Here is a 22099-nt window from a genome sequence, read left to right on the forward strand (position 1 = left end):
TATCACCTATTTTTATATGGCCCACAAACTAAGAATAGTTTTTAAATTTTTCTTTTCTTTTCTTTTTGAGACAGAGTCTCACTCTGTTGCCCAGGCTAGAGTGTAGTAACGTGATCTTGGTTCACTGCAACCTCTGCCTCCCGGGTTCAAGCAATTCTCATTCCTCAGTCTCCCGAGTAGCTGGGAGTACAGGCATGTGCCACCACGTCCAGCTAATTTTTTCAATTTTTAGTAGAGACAGGTTTTCACTGTGTTGGCCAGGCTGGTCTCAAACTCCTGGCCTCAAGTGATCTGCCCGCCTCAGCCTCCTAAAGTGCTGGTATTACAGACATGAGCCACCACGTCCAGCCGGTTTTTACATTTTTCAATGGTTGAAAAAAATTGGAAAGAATATGTTGTGATATGTGCAAATTATAGGAAAACAGCTGCACTTCTTTTTCTTTTCTTTTTTTTTTTTTGAGAAGGAGTCTCGCTCTGTCACCCAGGCTGGAGTAAGGTGGCACCATCTCAGCTCACTGCAACCTCCACCTCCTGGGTTCCAGCAACTCTCCTACCTCAGCCTCCCAAGGACCTGGGGCTACAGGCACGCACCACCACACCCAGTTAATTTTTGTATTTTGAGTAGAGACAGGGTTTCACCATAGTGGCCAGGCTGGTCTTGAACTCCTGACCGCAAGTGATCCTCCTGCCTTGGCCTCCTAAAGTGCTGAAATTACAGGCATGAGCCACTGTGCCCAGCAGCTGCATTTTTCTTTTTCTCTCTTTTTTTTTTTTTTTTTTTTTTTTTTAAGACGGAGTCTTTTGCTGTCACCAAGCTGGAGTGCAGTGGCTTGATCTCGTCTCACTGCAACTTCTGCCTCCTGGGTTCAAGCGATTCTCCTGCCTCAGCCTCCTGAGTAGCTGGGACTACAGGCATGTGCCATCACACCTGGCTAATTTTTGTATTTTTGGTAGAGACGGGGTTTCACCATATTGGCCAGAATGGTTTTGATCTCCTGACCTCATGATCCACCCACCTTAGCCTCCCAAAGTGCTGAGATTACAGGAGTGAGCCACCGTGCCCAACAGCTGAGTTTTTCAAGGTTGGTGCTGTAAGACCACTGTTCTCAAAGTGGGCTCCAGGGATCCCTACAGTTCTTGCAGGGGGTTCATGAAGGTTAAAATCATTTGTGAGTAAAAGATCTATTTAAAGAGCAAGTTAGGCTGGGTGAGGTGGCTGGCCGGGTGCAGTAGCTCTCGCCTGTAATCCCAGCACTTTGGGAGGCTGAGGTGGGCAGATCACCTGCAGCCAGGAGTTGAAGACCAGCTTAGCCATCATTGTGAAACCCTGTCTCTACTAAAAACACAAAAATTAGTAGGGTGTGGTGGTGTCCGCCTGTAGTCCCTGCTACTCGGGAGGCTGAGGCACAAAAATCGCTTGAACCTGGGAGGCAGACGTTGCACTGAGCCAGTATCACAGCACTGCATTCCAGCCTGGGTGACACAGTGAGACTCTGTCTCAAAAAAAAAAAAAAAAAAAAAAAAGGCAAGTGAGGCCAATGCATTTTTTAAATATTTCCCAATGACAGCTGTTTATCCTGAGCCAATGCATTTTAACATAGCAGTACTAAAAAGTTCACAGATGTGGTTTCAAATTCTATACCACAGCTAACCTTTATGAAACTATCACTTTCCAGATTTTGCGTAGTATCAAAGAAGACTATATACTATTACCTGAAAATAAACCTTTCTTTTCCCATTACATCGTTTTCTTCATATACTTAAACCAAAACGACATATCTTAACAGATTGAATGCAGAAGCAGATATGAGAATCCAGCTATGTTCTATTTAGCCAGACATTAAAGAGATCTGAAGTCCTTCCCCCAAATTCTTTTTAAACTATATATTTATGTTAACATGTAACGGGTTTGTTCTTATTTTAAAGTAAATTAATAAATATTTTAAAAACTTATCTCATAATTGCTAACATGTTAAGTATCAACAGATATAACCCAGATAAACAAATACTCTTTGGAGTCCTCAATAATTTTACTTTATTATTTTTTTTTTGAGACAGGGTCTCACTCTGTTGCCCAAGCTGGAGTGCAGTGGCACAATCTCAGCTCACTGCAACCTCTGTTTCCTTGGCTCAAATGATCCTCCTACCTAAGCCTCCTGAGTAGCTGGGACTACAGGAGTGCACCAACAAACTCGGGTAATTTTTTAAATTTCTGTAGAGACGAGGTCTCACTATATTACCTAGGCTAGTCTCAAACTCCTGGACTCAGGCAATCCCTCCACCCCCACCTCAACCCCCCAAAGTGCTGGAATTACAGGTGTGAGCCACTAGGCCTGGCCCTCAGTGATTTTTAAGAGTATTATGGGGTGAATTCTGAGACCAAAAAGTTTGAGATCCACTGCTTTAAGAAATACACAAGCAGTAGAGGGCCCTAGATTGATCAATCAGAAGGCTGAAATTAATTTCTGGATTTCAAGCTCAGACATGCAGAAACTGGCTTCAAAGAAAGGAGCCAGCTTAAATAGACCAAATAGTTTTGCAGCAAATGACTGAAGACAGATGAGAGTGAGAATTAGGCTGAATCATGTTAGGCAACACATAGCCAAAGCTTAGAACCTATCTGGAAGCAGCTTTATACAGGCAACTACCTGAAGTTTCTTTTAAGGCTCTCTAGGCTTTCAGAGGATTCCAGGACTATTTTGAGCTATCCCCAGAAAGGTTAATAAAGCAAAAACAAAGAAGCAACAACTTGCTAAAGTGACAGCAGGAAGCAAAGGAAGCAAAGTTAGAAATAACTGGAGAACATTATATTTATCTATGTTTGGCCTCACTGTGCATTTTAGAAGTTAAAAAACTCCTGGAAACTGATAGGATGCTGAACAAAAACTAAACAAAAAATTCTGTTTTTTTCCTGCTCATTTTCAGACAAAGTATGATCCTCAAAACAATAAGCCAAAAGTAATCAACCCAAAACACTGATCTTTTAAAATTATCTTTTAATTTAAAGGACCAATTTAAAATCTTAAACAGGCTGCAAAGAACAAAAAACCTGACAGGCTTTAATATTAAAGTATAAGTTTGGTTCTGGGTAGGAAACAGCTGCACTATCCCATAACGACAATCACTGAGACACTTAGAAGTTCTCAGGAAAAAATATTTATTTCCTAAGTCTGTCCACATATGTTCAACAGTGATCTATTTGGGGTTATTCCAATGCTCGCCAATTCACTCTCACCAGTTCCAAACATGTACGTGTAAAGTATTAGCAAACTACTGTTAACCAAAACTTTAAAAAATAAGTTGAAGAAAATGGTGCTGGCTGGGCACGGTGGCTCATGCCTATAATCCCAGTACTTTGGGAGGCCAAGGCAGGCAGATTGCCTGAGGTCGGGAGTTCAAGACCAGCCTGGCCAGAATGGTGAAACCCTGCCTCTACTAAAAATACAAAATTAGCTGGGCGTGGTGGCAGGCACCTATAATCTCAGCTACTTGGGAAGCTGAGGCAGGAGAATCGCTTGAACCCAGGAGGCAGAGGTTGTAGTAAGCAGAAATCGTGCCATTGCACTCCAGCCTGAGCAACAGGGCAAGACTCCGTCTCAAAAGAAAAGAAAAAGAAAAAAGAAAAAGAAAAAGAAAATGGTGCTACAGGAGTCATGCTGGTACCACAAATATGATGTTAAATAAAACCAACAAGGTGTCATTCAAGTTTGATACAACTTAAATAAATATTACTGGCAAGAAACTTGGTACCAACATGAATCATTTACAGTAATTAATTATGTCACATTCAACAAATCATACTGATTTTATAATACAGTTAGGGGCTGGAAGCGGTGGCTCACACCAGTAATCCCAATATTTTGGGAAGCTGAGGCAGAAGGATCGCTTGAGGCCAGGAGTTTTAGACCCCTCAGCAAGAAAGTGAAATCCTTTCTCTGCAAAATAATTAAAGATTGGCTGGATCGAAGCGAGGCAGTGTGTGTCTGCAGTCCCAGCTACTTGGGAGGCTGAGGCAGGAGGACTGGAGGATCACTTAAGCACAGGAGTTTAAGGCTGCCAGTGAGCTACGATCACGCCACTGCACTCCAGCCTGGGTGACAGGCCCAGACCCATCTCTAAAAATAATAATAATAATAATGAGTCAGACATATTCCTGTTTCAAAAAGAATGGTTGTGCCCTATTTTTCAATCTGACAGAATGTTTTTTTCTTACTGCATGGTAATTTTTAAGGCCCCCCAAAAATTGACCGGTTTAGCACACAAATATTCCCTGTCTACTGCAGCGAAAAGAAGCAATCTATCAGATCAGGAGAAAACAGTAAGTAATTCCATTCGAAGGAAGCAAGTTGGGTTTTGTGAGAAGGTGGGGCTGTGGCAAAACATGTTACCACAGATGTCCATGCCACAAGCTCATGAAATGACTTTTTTAGCTAAATCTTGGCTCCTGTTAGTTTAGTTTTTGGTTTTTTTGAGCCAGGGTCTCACTCTGTCACCCAGGCTAGAGTGCAGTGGCGTGATCTCAGCCCACTGAAACCTCCGCCTCCCAGGCTCAAGTAATCCTCCCGCCTTGGCCTCCCAAGTAGCTAGGACTAAAGGCATGCACCACCAAGCCCAGCTAATTTTTAAATTTTTTGTAGAGATGGGGTCTCCCTGTGTTGCTTAGGCTGGTCTCAAACTCCAAGCTCAAGCAATCTGCCTGCCTCAGCCTCCCAAAGTGTTGGGATTACATGTGTGGGCCACCTCACCCAACCTACACTTTCATAGACTTTCACGATATTTATTAAGAAGAGATGCAAAAAAAAAAAAAAAAAAAAAAAAAAGAGAGATGCAGTATTGAACAGAAAAAAAGAAACTTTATGCACATTCTAGTTTCAAATTTATGGGAACACTGAGGATTAAAATTGCCAACAGATGAGAAAAAGCGTGGCCGGGCGCGGTGGCTCATGCCTGTAATCCCAGCACTTTAGAAGGCTGAGGTGGGCGGACTGCCTGAGTTGAGGAGTTTGAGACCAGCCTGGGCAACACAGTGAGACCCCATCTCTACTAAAATACAAAAAAAAAGGCCAGGCGTGGTGGCTCACGCCTGTAATCCCAGCACTCTGGGAGGCCGAGGCGGGTGGATCATGAGGTCAGGAGATCGAGACCATCCTGGCTAACACAGTGAAACCTCGTCTCTACTAAAAAAAAAAACAAAAAAAAACCCAAAAAAACAAAAAACTAGCCGGGCGAGGTGGCAAGCGCCTACAGTCCCAGCTACTCCGGAGGCTGAGGCAGGAGAATGGCGTAAACCCGGAAGGCGGAGCTTGCAGTGAGCTGAGATCAGGCCACTGCACTCCAGCCTGGGCGACAGAGCGAGACTCCATCTCAAAAATAAATAAATAAATAAAATAAAATACAAAAAAAAATTGGCCAGGAGTAGCAGTGTGTGCCTGTAATCCCAGCTACTTAGGAGGCTAAGCCAGGAGAACTGCTTGAACCTGGGAGGCAGATTGCAGTGAGCCGAGACTGTGCCACTGCACTCCAGCCTGGGCAACAGAGCGAGACTCCGTCTCCAAAAAAAAAAAAAAAAAAAAAAGAGATGAGAAAAAGCTAACAACCTGAAGTCAAGAGTTTGTAATGAGTTTTACTGTAAACTTATGTATTCTTTCTTTCTTTGAGACAGGGTACCACTTTGTTGCCCAGGCTGGAGTGCAGTTGCTGCAACCTTGGCTGGCTGAAACCTCTGCTTCCTGGGCTGAAGCAATCCTCCCAGTTCAGCCTCCCAAGTAGCTGGGGCTACAGACGTGCGTCACCATGCTCGGCTAATTTTTGTATTTTTTGTAGAGACAAGGCTTCGTCATGTTGCCCAGGCTGGTCTCAAACTCCTGGGCCCAAGCCTCCCAAAGTGCTAGGATTATAGGTGTGAACCACTGTGCCCAGCCAATGTTTACGTATTATGTTCTTCTTAAAACTACTATACTAGGCCAGGCACAGCAGCTCACACCTGTAATTCCAGCACTTTGGGAGATCAAGGTAGGTGGATCACTTGAGGTCAGGGGTGCGAGACCAGCCAGGCCAACATGGTTGAAACCCCGTCTCTACTAAAAATACAAAAATTAGACAGGCATGTTGGTGGGCACCTGTAATCCCAGCTACTCGGGAGGCTGAGGCAGAAGAATTGCTTGTAATCAGGAGCCGGAGGCTGCAGTGAGCCCAGATCGTGCCACTGCACTCCAGCCTGGGTGACAGAGCAAGACTACGTCTCAAAAAAAAATTAAAAAAAAAAAAAAGACTAATATACTAACTCACCTTTGCTTTGGTTGGGAACCTTTCTTAAATGTTGGCCTACAAAAATTTAAAAGCTTATCTTTTTACACAAGTTTATCTTTTCATACAACCTTTCCTGAATTATAACACTCATCCTTCATTTCTGAGGAAGTGATATAGCAAATACTTTCAAAATGGAATTGAATCTTGCCTCATTGTATACAGGCAGTCAGTACATTATACAGAAGACCAAAAAAAAAAAAAGAAAAGTTTTTAAACAAAAGGACAAACAAGAGAAAGGAAGGAAACAAAATATTATGATTTAACAGGAACAAAACCCAACATTCTTTCAACACAAAGTGTCCACAAGGGAAATGTCGAAGAGAAAATGTCATGATAAAATATTTTTAAGATATAAAATGACCCCAATGCGAAATATTTGTTGTTGTTGATTTTTGTTTTGTTTTTAGCTCAAAGAAGTTATATTATTTTTCGTCATTTATGTTCCTTACTTGTGTTTATCCATTCCCACCAAGTCAATAGAAACATTTCAAATTTATTTTCTTTACGGTCTCTTTTTCTTCCTGATTCTTCAAGAGTAAGTTCCTTGATCTTAACTTCTATTTATGAATGTCTGGCCTGAAAAGGACCTTGAGGGGTTATCAAGTCCATCCTTCTGCTTTCCAGGAGAATTCATAACTAATACTATCAGATGAATGAGAAAGTATCAAAAGAAAATGCTTCCTTGACTTCCTTGGTTCCTTGACTAGTAGCATGCTAATTTAATATGCACATTCATTCACAATTTGCAATTTTTTAAAAATGAAAGTAAAAACTAAAATGCCAAAAGAGGAAGGTACTTTAAAAATGCATTTATCTGCTAAAATTGCTCAAACATAAATTCAACTGTCAGGTCTAAAATTAACAAGCAGGAAAAGTTGCTGGCTGCCAATGTAAAGTCTTTAGTCCCTAGAGATGTCTTCTGAAGTTCTACCTCGTTTGTAGCACCCTTCACCTACAACACATAGCCTGGTAAACTTAGACCATCCCTGCCAATCAACTACAATTATAAATGGCAAGTGTGTGTGTGTATGTGTGTGTGTCTGTGTGTTTATAGTTGGTATAGGTTTTCATTCCAAACAGAAAATGAAAAGTTAGGGCCGCGATGGTTTTCGCCTGTAATCCCAGCACTTTGGGATGCCCAAGGAGGCAGATTGCCTGAGCTCAGGCATTCGAGACCACCCTGAGCAACATGGTGAAACTCCGTCTCTACTAAAACACAAAAAGTTAGCTGGGCACGGTGGTGGGCACCTGTAGTCCCAGCTACTTGGGAGGCTGAGGCACGAGAATTGCTTGAACCTGAGAGGCAGAGGTTGCAGTGAGCCAAGATTGCACCACTGCACTCCAGCCTGGGTGACACAGCAAGACTCTGTCTCCAAAAGAAAAAAACAGAAAATGAAAAGTTAGGTCTAAATTGGAGATGTCAATATTATGTGGAAGCTACATACAACTGTTCTTCAGAGAGTAGTTTAATTCTTTCATTTCTAAGTTAAAATGTCCAGGGAATAAAGTTTTTTTCTAAAAGCGTTTCCAAGACGGGTACAGTGGCTCACGCTGTAATCCCAGCACTTTAGGAGGCCCAGGCAGGCGCATCACCTCAGGCCAGGAGTTTGAGACCAGCCTGCAATATGGTGAAACGTCTCTACTGAAAATACAAAAATTAGCCATGCGTGGTGGCATGTGCCTGTAGTCCCAGCTACTTGGGAGGCTGAGAGGGAGAACTGCTTGAACCCAGGAGGCAGAGGTTGCAGTGAGCTGAGATTACGCCACTGCACTGCATCCTGGGAGACAGAGCGAGACTCTGTGTCAAAAAAAAAAAAAAAAAAGAAGAAGTTTCCAAAACAAGCTGGGCGTGGTGGCCCACGCCTGTAATTCCAGCACTTTGGGAGCCCAAAGCAGGCAGATCACCTGAGCTTAGGAATTCAAGACCAGCTTAGACAACATGGGAAACCCCATCTCTACAAAAAATACAAAAATTAGATGGCCACGGTGGTGCACACCTGTAGTCCTAGCTACTCAGGAGGCTGAGGCAGGAGAATCGCTTGAGCCCAGGAGCAGAGACTGCGGTGAGCCAAGATGGCGCCATTGCACTCCAGCCTGGGAGACAAAGGGAGACCCTGTCTAGAAAAAGAAAAAAAAGTTTCCGAAACAGAATTTCATTTAATGTCAAAAAATCTGGCCAGGTACGCGTGTAATCTCAGCACTTTGGGAGGCTAAGGCAGGAGGATTGCTTGAGCCCAGGAGTTCGAGACCAGCCCGGGAAATATGATGAGACCTCTACAAAAAATAAAATTAGCCAGGCATAGTGTCATGAGCCTTTAGTCTCAGCTACTCAGGAGGCTGAGGTAGGAGGATTGCTTGAGCCTGGAAGACTGAGGCTGCAGTGTGAGCCATGATTGTGCCACTGTGCTCCTGTCTGGACAACAGAGTGAGACCCTGTCTCAAAAAATACAACCATGGTCGAGTGCGGTGGCTTATGTCTGTAATCCCAGCACTTTGGGAGGCCGAGGTGGGCGGATCACTTGAGGTCAGGAGTTCAAGACCAGCCTGGCCAACATGGAGAAAACTCCCTATCTACTAAAAAAATACAAAAATTAGCCAGGTGTGGTAACACATGCCTGTAATCCCAGCTACTTGGGAAGCTAAGGCCAGAGAATCGCTTGAACCCTGGTGGCAGAGGTTGCAGTGAGCGTGCCACTGCACTCCAGCCTGGGCAACAGAGCGAGACTTTGTCTCAAAAAAAACCAAAGAAAAAAACCACAACCAAAAGACAATAACGAAATAACAACAAAAAAATCCCTGCAACTATGAAGAAATATGGTTAATTTTCTATAATTATCTGAAAATGAAAAAAAAACAGGACTAGAAGTCTTGGAAATGGGAAAATTATATTTTTTTAAAATGTGGGGCAAAAGAGGTCGAGTACAGAAACTGTAGACTGGTGAAATATTATTTCTCAGAAAGATTCTAAATGAATTATTAAACAGATCACTTATGAACCACTGGCAAGTTATGCAATGATCTATAAACAGCAGCATAAGATACCCAAACAGCAACTAATATGCAACTTCGTTTTCTTTTTTGACAGGGTCACTAGCCTAGGAGTTCAGAGATGTCAGAGGCAGAATATACTGTATTTGGATTTCAACAGGATACCGCTTGCTATTTCACAGAAAATAAAGGTTAGATGATATAAAACAGCAGGTGGGATTCACAACTGAATTTTATCCAAAAGGCTAACAGATTAATGTTAACATAATGATAGTCTACTCATGTTGTATAGCATTGCTCTATTCTTATACATGTTTACCAGTGACTGAAAACAAAAACACACATATCATGTTTATCAAATTTATCAATAATACAAACATATGAGAAATGGTCAAGAGATGAAATGACATTATCAAGCTAAAACAACAAACCAAATTAACAAGATGATAATTACAGGGATAAACTTATGTAAAATTGTCAATTACATTAAAAAATCAACCACATGGCCGGGCATGGTGGTTCACGCCTGTCATCCCAGCACTTTGGGAGGCCAAGGTGGGTGGATCACTTGAGGTCAGGAGTTCGGGACCAGCCTGGCGAAACCCCGTCTCTTCTAAAAATATTTTTAAAAATTAGTTGGGTGTGGTGGTGCAGGCCTGTAATCCCAACTACTCGAGTGGCTGAGGCAGGAGAATCGCCTGAACCCAGGGGGTGGAGGTTGCAGTGAGACAAGATTGAGCCGCAGTACTCCAGCCTGGGTGACAGAGCAAGACTCTGTCTCAAAAAACAAAAACAAAAACAAAAATCAACTACACAAACTAATGTGATCTTAGGCTTTTAGAGGAATAGAGTGCAATAAAATAGAAGTTGTGCTTCCCCCCGTAGTTTGTATTTATTAGATTATATCTGAGATGTTCAGACCTACATAAGGAACCATAAACCACTCAGATAACTAACTTGATGCAGAGCCTGAACTTTCATTAAAAATGTCACTTAAGAAATTGTACGGGCTGGGCTCAGTGGCTCATGCCTGTAATTCCAGCACTTTGGGAGGCCGAGGTAGGCAGATCACTTGAGGTCAAGAGTTCAAGACCAGCCTCACCAAAATGGTGAAATTCCATCTCTACTAAAATATAAAAATTAGCTGGGCAAGGATGGTGGACACCTGTACTCCCAGCTACTCGGGAGACTGAGGGACAAGAATCGCATGAACCAGGAAGGTGGAGGTTGTAGTGAGCTGAGATCGCACCACTGCACTCTGTGGCCTGGGAAACACAGCAAGACTCTGTCTCATAAATAGTAGTAATAATAATAATAATAATAATAGAAATAGCTGGCCGCAAGAGGTGGCTCACGCCTATAATCCCAGCACTTTGGGAGGCTGAGGCGGGCGGATCACGAGGTCAGGATATCGACACCATCCTGACTAACAGGGTGCAACTCCATCTCTACTAAAAATACAAAAAATTAGTCAGGCATGGTGGCGGGCGCCTGCTAGTCCCAGTTACTCGGGAGGCTGAGGCAGGAGAATGACGTGAACCCAGGAGGCAGAGCTTGCATTGATCCGAGATCGTGCCACTGCACTCCAGCCAGGGCAAAAGTGCGAGACTCCGTCTCAAAAAAAAAAAAAAAAACAAAAAAGCTTAAAGAACTTGGGGTATTTACCCCCAAAGAGATGCCTCCTGTAATCCCAGCACTTTTAGAGGCCAAGGTGGGGAGATGGCTTGAGCCCAGGAATTCAAGAAGAGGCTGGGCAATGTCGGGAGACCCCATCTCTACAAAATATTTAAAAATTAGCCAGGCATGGTGGCGTGCACCTGTGGTCTCAGCTACTTGGAGGCTGGGAGGACTGCTTGAGGCCAAGAGTCCTAGCTACTCAGGAAGCTAGGACTAGAAGATCTTTAGCCCAGGAGTTTGAAGTTACAATGATCTGTGATCACGTCACTTGCACTCCAACCTGGGCAACATAGCGAGACCCTATCTCTAAAAGAATGAAAGCGGTGTCATGAAATACTTGAAGACTACCATGTTAACAAGAAACTAGATTTATTTATTGTGGCGTCAGATAACAGAACTAAAGAGCTTCAGCACAACGTAAAAAATGTTCTAAAAGTAAAGCTTCAATAATGGAACAGGGTATCTGTGAAGTGGACACTTTCTCCTTAGAGCATTCAGAAGTTAAAAGACCAACCGTCAGCGATACCAGCATGATATGTTTTCACATATCATGAATTTATTTGATCTCTCCTAAAAAAAAACCTCTTAGAGGAAGGCAACATGTCAAAATGAGTAAATGTCAGAGAAGCTTAAAAATTATTTTCTTTGACATATTTTTAAAGAGACAGAAGACTTTTTCATGAACTCCAAAACCATAGGACCATTTCCTGAGAAACCAACAACAAAAGAAATGAATGCTTTTTCCTTTTAAATGAATGCTGCATTTGTTTTTCTCAAAGAAACATCTGTACCTTAACTTTAGTACTTTTATCAAGGGATAAAGGACAATTACATACCAGTACGTCAACTAGTCTCAAGAAGACAGCTAGTTTTATTAGACATTTACATGGAGTTCTATCTGTTCCACCTAAATCTTCCTTGTAAGGAGAAGGCTCCTCCTTATCAGATGTGGATAGGAGGCTGCGGTAATACTAACTCCCTCCCACTGTAGCCTAGGAAAAACTCAGTCTTGACATGCACAAAACAATAACTTCTGAGAGCTTCAGAGCAGCTGTGTTCAGACAGAGCCAGCAACTTTACTCCAGGCAAAGAATTAGTCTAAGAGTTGGCTGAAAAAACAATTTTCATTTTAGGTTGGAAATGAGGAAAGGAAAGAGAACAAGATACAGTAAGTGGAGCTATTAACATTTTAAAACCGTGGTAAACAAACGTGTTTAAAAATTACAACACTGAAACTACCACAGGGTATAAACTTTGATCCACAAGTTGAAAGACGAGCGGTGTTATCACTCTAGCTTTCTGCTAGATGGTAACACTAGTGAGAAAAAATAATCTTGGGTTTAATAGTGCCCTAGTCAAAGCCAATCACCAAGTCTAGGACAGAAGACCAAAACAAGGGACTCTGCTTCTCTCACTGGGTATTTTTTTGTGCTGCTGCCAGGCAAACTGGAAATTTTCTGAATGTCCAATAGCAATGCTCTTACTGTGAAATACTAGAACCCAGCTCAGTAGTTAATGCTAAAGGGTCAGCAATGAATTGGTCTCAATGTGCTATAGGGGCAACTTCTTGGCCAGGGAGAAAAGTTTCAACTGATTGCAGAAAACCAAAGGTTAATACAACTACATACTCTGGTTTCTCTTCATATAATAGCTTTCCTGATATTTCGGACATTATTTCACTTCTCAAAAATAAAAGGAGAAGAGAAGGAATGTAAAAGCAAAATCTACGCAAGAGCAAAGAAGTTATTAATTGGCTATATTAGTCCAATTCGTTATTAAATGATACACAACTATCAAACAAAGGGCAAAGCCCTGACCCTTTTCTGTACAGAATTAAGAACTGGTAAGACTACTTAGTAGAGCTGCCAAACTTTTCTTTAGCTTCTTTTCTTACAGACATGATATATTTCGCAAGAGCCTCCACTTACCTTACAACTTCCATGTGTAGGTACAAATTGTGTTTGATTTCCCCAGCCCTTGGCCTAAGACATTATGACATAGCTTTAGTTTCTGAGTCTGGACCCAAAGGAAAAAACTTACATTTTTCACTTTCCTGAAATAACATGTCTATTTCATTTACACCATTTAAAAACATATTATATAAGTTAACTAAAACTGCAACCACCCATTCGACAACTCTATGAGAGTCACTGGGAAGCCACATTTAACAAAACAAACTTCATTTTAGTATTTCTGCTTAGAATGCCCATAAAGACTGATATCTCTACAAGAATTACACTACTGCAAAATTTTTAAACACAGGACTCATGTGAGCTTGCTGAGAAAACTCTGCACACCCCCCACACACCTGTACTTAATATGACATGACCCTCAGAGATACTAAAACACCCTCTGTTAAGTAGAAAACAAACTTTTAAAGTTAGGAAAGTAGCAACGCGGGAATCTGGGTAGGAGGTGCCCTGGGTTGTAAACACCGTAGTCAGAGAACATAACAAGCAATTCAGAGCAACATATAAGTCCCTATGGGGCTCCAACTTGGACTGCTTTAAGTCCAAAGCCACCATCTCGGTGTTTCGGAAGAGTTTGGGAAATAGAAGAGAGGGAGAAGGAAAATCAGAGAAGCGATGAAAGTGTTCTATTTTTCTCCATCTCAACTCCCATCCCAGCATCTTGGAGGCTGGTCACCAGTCTGGGTGCCATAACCACGAGAAGCCCTAAATCAATATCCCAACCACCTGATATCTAGGCAAAAGACATGTGTATATCAGCCATCTCCTTCCCAAACACTTCTCTTATCGCTCTCAAGGCTCATATCCTTCCAGAAGCCATGCCTTATGGCGACTCAGCTCACCCATACTGTCCTCTTAAATTCATTCACTTAATTTTCTCCAAATCCATACTTTCTCTCTGATATCATGTCCCTGATGTTCTTTTTATTAATTCAATCGAAATGCCACGACCCTCATTTCCTATAATCCACCCCTATCTATCTTTCCTGATAAACCCAACGGGGTGTTGTGTCACCAGATCAAGATCTTTGTTCTCATCTACTCATCCTACCTCCTGCCTATTCCAAGCTTTTCCAATTCCAAGCTCCTAATCCCACTCTTTGGGAAGCCCTGGGGTTCTAACCTAGTTTAGTATCCCTCCTCTTTCTCCCATTCCACCCCATCCCATGATCCTTCCATTAGGCTCCACTAGACTACCCTTCCCTCAGGATTCGACTCCCCTCTCCTTGCCACGCCCTGCGCCCCCCGGGGCTACTTACCCCAAGTTCTCCCCACACTTCAAGCCTCTGGCCCCGCCTTCCCCCCAAAGGAAGGAGGCGGGAGTAGGGAGAGAAGAGGGGCGGCACTCGGCGAGGAAAAAGCGATCTCCCATTAGCGCTCATCGCCGCCAATCGAGGCTTCCTTCTCTCCTATTGGTCGGCTTTGGCCTATGCCCCCACCCTCTTCCTCAGACAGGGCCCGGCCACCGCCTCAGCGCCCCCGTCCAATACAGACTGGGAGGGGAGACCCCAGCCAGGAACGCTGGGACTGGCCAGAGTTGAAAGGGAGAGTCCCGTCAGATCATGGGCTAGCTAATGTTAAAAGGACTTACCGGCTGGTAGCTCCGTTGCCTTCCGCCTGCCCGCGCTCGGTCCTACAATCTCTCTGCAGCTCCTCTTTACCCCCCTCGGCGGAACGGATACTTTCCTCCCGTCCGGCCAGGCGCGCTCAACTCTCGCGAGAAGTCGTGGGGCCGCGGGGGAAGGGCGAGATCCGTAGGGGCTGAGTTGGAAAGCGGCCGAGAGGCGGGGCTCCGGGAAAAGAAGGTGTCGGGGCTTACTGTGGGCAGGGCTGGGGAGGGAGACTGAGCGAGTACTGTCCACATAAGTCACACGTGTTCGGCTGCAGAATCTAGCGGGAGAAAGAAAGGAAAAAGGAGAGAAGATCTTTACCGGTGCCTGTAGTGGTGGTTACTACTATCTTTCAGAGTCATCGCTTCCTTAACTGCAAAGTAAAATACCCTTAGCCCTAGAAATGAAGTTCATGTGTGGACAAAGCAATCCACCTGCACAGCAATTCTAACACTACCATTTTACTAGTCCTATTGCCGTGGGTGAAAATCTTCTCTGAGTCTCTGTACAATGGGACTAACAGTCTCATTTTATTCAAATTGTTGTAATGATCAAATGAGGTACATGAAATTGCTTGAGGATTTTTTTTAAATCACTGTATTATTCAGCAAATATTTTCACAAAACGTAGGGCATACTACATGCAAAGCATTGTTCTAAGCATGGGGTTAAGGAGTTACCAACCCAGGTAGGATTTATATTTGAGTGAGGAAGGGGAGACAGTTAAAAAGCCAATAAACACAAATATTTCAAATAGTGAAAAGTGCTTCAGGATTGTGAGACAGAAAGTTACTAGGAATGGGGAAGAAGCTTTACTCCTAGTGTTTGAAAGAAGACCTCTTTGAGGAAGTAACACACCAGGAGTTGAATTATGACTTGGGAAGATTTCAGGGGAATTATCAAATGCAAAGTCTATATTCAAAAATTTATAGGTCTTGTTCAAGACAAACCAGGAAAAGAAAAAAGAAAAACAAAAAACAGGCGGGTTGCAGTGACTCACGCCTGTAATCCCAACATTGCTAAGCCAAGGCAAGAGGATTGCCTGAATCCAGGAATTTGAGACCAGCCTGGGCAACATGGCGAAAACTCAGCTCTACAAAAAATACAAAATTAGCCGGGCATGGTGGCCTGCACCTGTAGTAGCTATTCAGGGGACTAAGTGGGAAGATCACTTGAGCCCAGATCAGGCCACTGCACTCCAGCCTGGGCAACAGAGTGAGATCCTGTCTCAATAAATAAATAAATAAATAAATAAATAAATAAAATAATCATCTTAAAATTTAACAAATTGTAGTTGACTTAAAATATTATCTACGGAATCTCTGTTCTCTCCTTTTGCAGCTTTATGTTACTCAGCTTTCTGAACTTTCTGTCTAGCATCTTATCTATCCTCACAGCACCCTCTGAGAGGTAGGAAGAATCTAGGTGATTTCTCCCTAGATATCTAAGGTGAAACAGGTGTAGAATCACTTTCTTTGTTATGTAGTGAATTGAGAAAAGTTGAGAGGTGTCTTGGCTTCCAAACTACTCTCCCCTAAAACAATTCCTACTTAAAAGAATACAATGATGGAAATATACCTTAAATTTGTAAGAAAAAATTGTATGTTGGCCGGGCGCGGTGGCTCAAGCCTGTAATCCCAGCACTTTGGGAGGCCGAGATGGGCGGATCACGAGGTCAGGAGATCGAGACCATCCTGGCTAACATGGTGAAACCCCGTCTCTATTAAAAAATACAAAAAACTAGCCGGGCAAGGTGGCGGGCGCCTGTAGTCCCAGCTACTCGGGAGGCTGAGGCAGGAGAATGGCATAAACCCGGGGGGCGGAGCTTGCAGTGATCTGAGATCCAGCCACTGCACTCCAGCCTGGGCAACAGAGCGAGACTCCGTCTCAAAAAAAAAAAAAAAAAAAAAGGAAAAATTTGTATATTGGCCAGGCGCAGTGGCTCACACCTGTAATCCCAGCTACTCGGGAGACTGAGGCAAGAGAATCATTTGAACCCGGAAAGTGGAGGTTGCAGTGAGCCGAGATCGTGCCATTGCACTCCAGCCTGGGCGACAAGAGGGAAACTCCGTCTCAAAATAAATAAATAAATAAATAAAACGAATAAATTTTTAAAAATCAGAGGGAAAAGGATTCTACAAATCATGCTGGAACAATTGGCTATTACTGTATACATGCAATAGCTAATATTTATAGATTTTACTATGTTTCAGGTAGTATTCTAAATTGGTGGGGTTTTTTGTTGGTTTGTTTTCGTTTTTTCAGACGGAGTCTTGATTGTCATCAGCTGGAGTGCAGTGGCACGATCTTAGCTCACTGCAACCTCCACCTCCTGGGTTCAAGCGATTCCCATGCCTCAGTCTCCCAAGTAGCTGGAACTACAGGCGCACGCCACCACGCCCAGCAAATTTTTGTATTTTTAGTAGAGACGGGGTTTCACCATGTTGGCCAGGATGGTCTCAATCTCTTGACCTTGTGATCTGCCCGCCTTGGCCTCCCAAAGTGCTGGGATTACAGGCGTAAGCCACCACCCCCGGCCTTTTTTTTTTTTTTTTTTTTTTTGACAGAGTCTCCCTCTGTTGCCCAGGTTGGAGTGCAGTGGCATTATCATTGCTTACTGCATCCTTGACCTCCCAGATTCAAGCAATCCTTCCAACTCAGCATCCCAAGTAGCCGGGACTACAGGTACATGCCACTATGTCCAGATGATTTTTTAAATTTTTCCGTGTCAGGTGCGGTGGCTCACGCCTGTAATCCCAGCACTTTGGGAGGCCGAGGCGGGAGGACCATGAGGTCAGGGGTTCAAGACTTGCCTGGCCAACATGGCGAAACCTGTCTCTACTAAAAATACAAAAATTAGCTGGGCATGGTGGTGGGCACCTGTAATCCCAGCTACTCGGGAGGCTGAGGCAGGAGAATTGCTTGAACCCAGGAGGCGGAGGTTGCAGTGAGCTGAGATCATGCCATTGTACTCCAGCCTGGGTGACAGAGCAAGATTCTGACTCAAAAAAAAAAAAAAAAAAAAAAAAAAAAAAAAATTCTGTAGAGACTAGGTCAGGCTGGCCTTGAACTCCTGGACTCAAATGATCCTCCCATTGGCCTCCCAAAGTGTTGGGATTACAGGTTTGAGCCACTGTGCCCGGTCTTTTTATTGTTGAGTTGTAAGAATTCTTTATATATTCTAGATTCTAGATGCTTATCAGATATATGATTTGCAAATATTTTATCTCATTCTGCAGGTTAGTTGTCTTTTCACTTTCTAATAGTGTCTTTTGAAGCTCAAAAGTGTGTGTGTGTTGTTTTTTTTTTGAGACAGAGTCTTGCTCTGTCACCCAGGCTAGAGTGCAGTGGCGCAATCTCGGTTCACTGCAAGCTCCGCCTCCCGAGTTTACGCCATTCTCCTGCCTCAGCCTCCTAAGTTGCTGGGACTATGGGCACACGCCACCACGCCTGGCTAATTTTTGTATTTTCAGTAGAGACGGGGTTTCACCGTGTTAGCCAGGATGGTCTCGATCTCCTGACCACGTGATCCACCTGCCTCAGCCTCCCAAAGAGCTGGGATTACAGGCGTGAGCCACCACGCCCAGCCTGAAGCTCAAAAGTTTTAAATTTTGATAAAGTCCAGTTTATCTTGTTTGTGCTGTTGGTATCATATCTAACAAACCATTGCCTAATACAGCATCATAAAGATTTACACCTGTGCTTTCTTCTAAGAATTTTGTTGTTTTTAGCTATTTGATTCATTATGAGATACTTTTGTATATGGTATGAGGTAGAGGTCCAATTTTGTTCTTTTTCACGTACAGTTGTCACAGCACCATTTGTTGGAAAAAATATTATTTCCCTCATTCAGTCCTCTTGGCACCCTTGCCAAAACTCATTGGACCTTAAATATATTGGTTTATTTCTGGACTTTCAATGTTATTTCATGCTTCTATATGTCTGTCCTTATGCCAGTATCAAAAGGCTTGATAATTTTAGCTTTGTAATAAGTTTTGAAACTGGGAAGTATGAATCCTCCAATTTTGTTCTCTTTTTTCAAGATTGCTTTGGATATATGGGGTCCCTTGCATTGCCACCTGAATTTTAGGGTCAGCTTGTCAATTTCCATCTAGGATTTTCATGGGAATTCCCTTGAATCTGTAGATCAGGGAGTATTGCTAGCTTAACAATATCGTATTCCAATCCATGGACATCGAATGTCTTAACATTTATTTAGAGCTTCTTAATGTCTTTCAACTGTATTTTTTATAGATTTACTTTGTTTTTTATTTTGTATTTTTATTTTATTATTTTATTTTTTTAGACACGAGATTTCACCATGTTTCCCAGGCTGGTCTCAAACTCCTGGGCAACAAGGTGAAACCCCGTCTCTAATGGGGTTAGATCCACCCACCCTGGCCTGCCAAAGTGCTGGGATTACAGGTGTGAGCCACCTCGCCTGGCCTTATTTTGTTTTTTAAGTTAGAGACAGGGTCCCACTATGTTGCCCAGGCTGGTGTCAAACTCTTGGTCTCAAGCAGTCCTCCCACCTTGGCCTCCCAAAGTGATAGGATTACAGGCATGAGCCACTGTGCCAAGCTATGTTTTGTGGTTTTCATTGTACAAATCTTGCATTTCTCTTGTTAAACTTACTCATACTTTTTATTGTCTTTTTTGAGACAGGGTCTCCCTTTGTCACTTAGGCTGGAGTGGTGCAATCATAGCTCACTGTAAACTCCAACTTCTAGGCTCAAATGATCCCCCCACCTCAGCCTCCTGAGTAGCTAGGACTACAGGTGGGTGCCACCATGCCTGGCTAATTTTTTTTTTTTCTCTCTCTTGCCTTGGCCTCCCAAGGTGCTAGGATTACAGGTGTAAGCCACCATGCCTGGCCTCTTTCTTTTTTCAGTTAGAGATGGGGTCTTGCTATGTTGACCAGTCTGGTCTGAAACTCCTGGCCTCAAGGGATCCTCCTACCTAGCCTCCCAAAGTGCTGGTTTGTGAAAAATTGGTGGTATGGCCAGGTGCAGTGGCTCATGTCTGTAATCCCAGCACTTTCAGAGGCTGAGGTAGGAGGATTGCTTGAGGTTAGGAGTTCAACCTGGACAACATAGTGAGATCCCATCTCAACAAAAAGTACAAATATATATATATATATATATATATATATATATATATAAAACCAGGCATCATGGTGGCACATGCTTGTAGTCTTAGCTACCTCAGGAGGCTGAGGCAGGAGGATTGCTTGAGCCCAAGAGTTGGAAGTTGCAGTGAGCTATGATCATGCTACTGCACTGGGTAACAGAGCAAGACTGTGTCGAAAGAAAGAAAAGAAAAAAGGCAAGGCAAGGCAGGGCAGGGCAGGGCAAGGCAGGGCAGGGCAGGGCAAGGCAGGGCAGGGCAAGGCAGGGCAAGGCAGGGCAAGGCAGGGCAAGGCAAGGCAAGGCAAGGCAAGGCAAGACCCTGGGAAAAGAAAGAAGGAAGGAAGGGAGGGAGGGAGGGAGGGAGGGAGGAAGAGAAAGGAGGGAGGGAGGGGAAGAAAGGAAGGAAGGAAGGAAGGAAAGAAGGAAAGAAGGAAGGAAGGGTGTTAAGTCTTCTTTAAACATTTGACTGAATTCACCAGTGAAACAATATGGTCCTGAGATTTTCTTTGTGGAAATTTTTTATTTTTAATGAATAATTCAGTCTCTTTTCTTGTTGTGCATTTATTTAATTTTTTAAAATTTCCTCTTGAGTCAGTTTCAGTAGCTTGTGTCGTTCTAGGAATTCTTACATTTCATCTAGATTATCTAATTATTGGCATGCAATTTTCATAATATTCCCTTAGAATCATTTTTATTTCTGTGAGGCTGATGATAACATTCTTTGTTTTATTCCTGATTTTAGCAATTTAAGTCTTCTCTCTCTCTCTCATTTTATTTTTATTTTTATTTTTGAAAGCAATTTTATAACTTTATTTGATGTATATGATGATCAGCAGTTCTCATCCACATTGCCTACAGATTTTTTAAAGCAGTAACAGGTACATTGGTAACCAAAGTATAGAGCTTATTTGGTGAATCTTCGTCCTCATTACGTTTTCTGGACAACCGCACACGGATGTGGTCTGGGACATTCCTTATTCCTTTGACTCAGACAGCCTTGTTGAGTCTGGTATCAATGTGCACATGTGGAGTTCCCATCTCCTTCGTGGCAAATTTCCAGATCTCTTTGAGTGCCCAAGGGGAACACTTATTGAAGCCCACTCCATGGATGCACTTGTGAAGGTTGATGGTGTATTCTCGGTCACCACCTCGTTGATGGCAGAACAGCCCTTTTTCTTCTCACCACCCTTCTTTGCAGGCCATTCTGGGCCCAAGTTGGAAAGCTTTCTTTCTCTCTCTCTCTCTCTCTCTCTCTCTCTCTCTCTCTTTCTTTCTTTCTTTCTTTCTTTCTTTCTTTCTTTCTTTCTTTCTTTCTTTCTTTCTCTTTCCTCCTTTTCTCTTTCTTTCTTTCAGACAGGGTCTTGCCCTGTTGCCCAGGCTGAAGTGAAGTATGTGCATAGCTCACTGCAGCCTTGAGCTCCCGGGCTCAAGCGATCCTTCTGCCTCAGCCTACTGGGTAGCTAGGACTACAGGTACATGCCACCATGCCAGCCCAGCTAATTTTTTGAATTTTGTTTTGTGTAGACACGATCTCACTTTTGTTGCCCAGCCTGGTCTCAAACTACTAACTTTGACCAGGCATGGTGGCTCACACCTGTAATCCTAGCACTTTGGAAGGCTGAGGCAGGTGGATTGCTTGAGTCCAGGAGTACAAGACCAGCCTGAGTAACAGGGCGAAATCCCTGTCTACAAAAAATACAAAAATTAGCCAGGCGTGGTGGCTCACACCTATAGTCCCAGCTACTAGGGAGGCTGAGTTGGGAGGGCCGCTTAAGCCCAGGAGTTCGAGATTGCAGTGAATGGCGTGTCACTGCACTCCAGCCTGGGCAACAGAGTGAGACACTGTCTCAAAGAAAAGCCAAAAAATCCCCCCAAAAAGTCCTGACTTCAAATGATCCTCCTGCCTCAGCCTCCCAAAGTATTGGGATTACAGGCATGAGCCAACAGGCCCAGCTGAGTCTTCTCTCTCTTTATCTTGGTCACTCTAGCTAAAGTTTTGTCAATTTTGTTCATCTTTTCAAAGAATCAATTTTTGGTTTCATTGATTTTATCTATTATTTTTTCATTCCTTAGTTCATTTATTTCCAGTCTAATCCCTATATCTCTATTATTTCTTTCCTCCTACTTGCTTTGGGTTTAGTTTTCTTTTTTTTAATTACAATTTTTTTTTTTTTTAAAGACACAAGTTTTCACTCTGTCACCCATGCTGGAGTGCAGTACCCTGATCATAGCTCACTGCAGCCTCAAGCTCCTGGGCTCAAGTGATGCTCCCATCTCAGCCTTCCAAGTAACTGGGACTACAGGAAAGTGTCACTATGCCTGGCTAATGTTTTTGGGGGGGTGGTGTAGAGATGGGTCTTACTTATGTTAACCAGGTTGGCCTCAAATTCCTGGCCCCAAGTGATCTTCCCATCTCA

The 22099-nt window shown here is 43.2% G+C and overlaps 1 protein-coding gene across 8 annotated transcripts in view; it reads right to left on the reverse strand.

Annotated features, from left to right (window-relative positions):
• LOC103238406 (cyclic AMP-dependent transcription factor ATF-7) overlaps positions 1-14664 on the reverse strand; it is a 119255-nt gene extending 104591 nt beyond the window's left edge. For 5 of the 8 annotated variants that reach the window (XR_005239975.2, XM_008003468.3, XM_008003467.3 and 2 more), the window contains exon 1: positions 14536-14664. The gene's annotated coding sequence lies outside the window, so the exon portion shown is untranslated. Of the gene's footprint in view, positions 1-12902; positions 14289-14535 lie in introns of those variants that run through there. The other 3 variants (XM_073020791.1, XM_008003464.3, XM_037997001.2) reach the window with 3 other exon arrangements.
• Between the last annotated feature and the right edge of the window lie 7435 nt (positions 14665-22099).

The sequence above is a fragment of the Chlorocebus sabaeus genome, chromosome 11 (genome assembly GCF_047675955.1).
Source record: "Chlorocebus sabaeus isolate Y175 chromosome 11, mChlSab1.0.hap1, whole genome shotgun sequence".
NCBI lineage: Eukaryota > Metazoa > Chordata > Mammalia > Primates > Cercopithecidae > Chlorocebus > Chlorocebus sabaeus.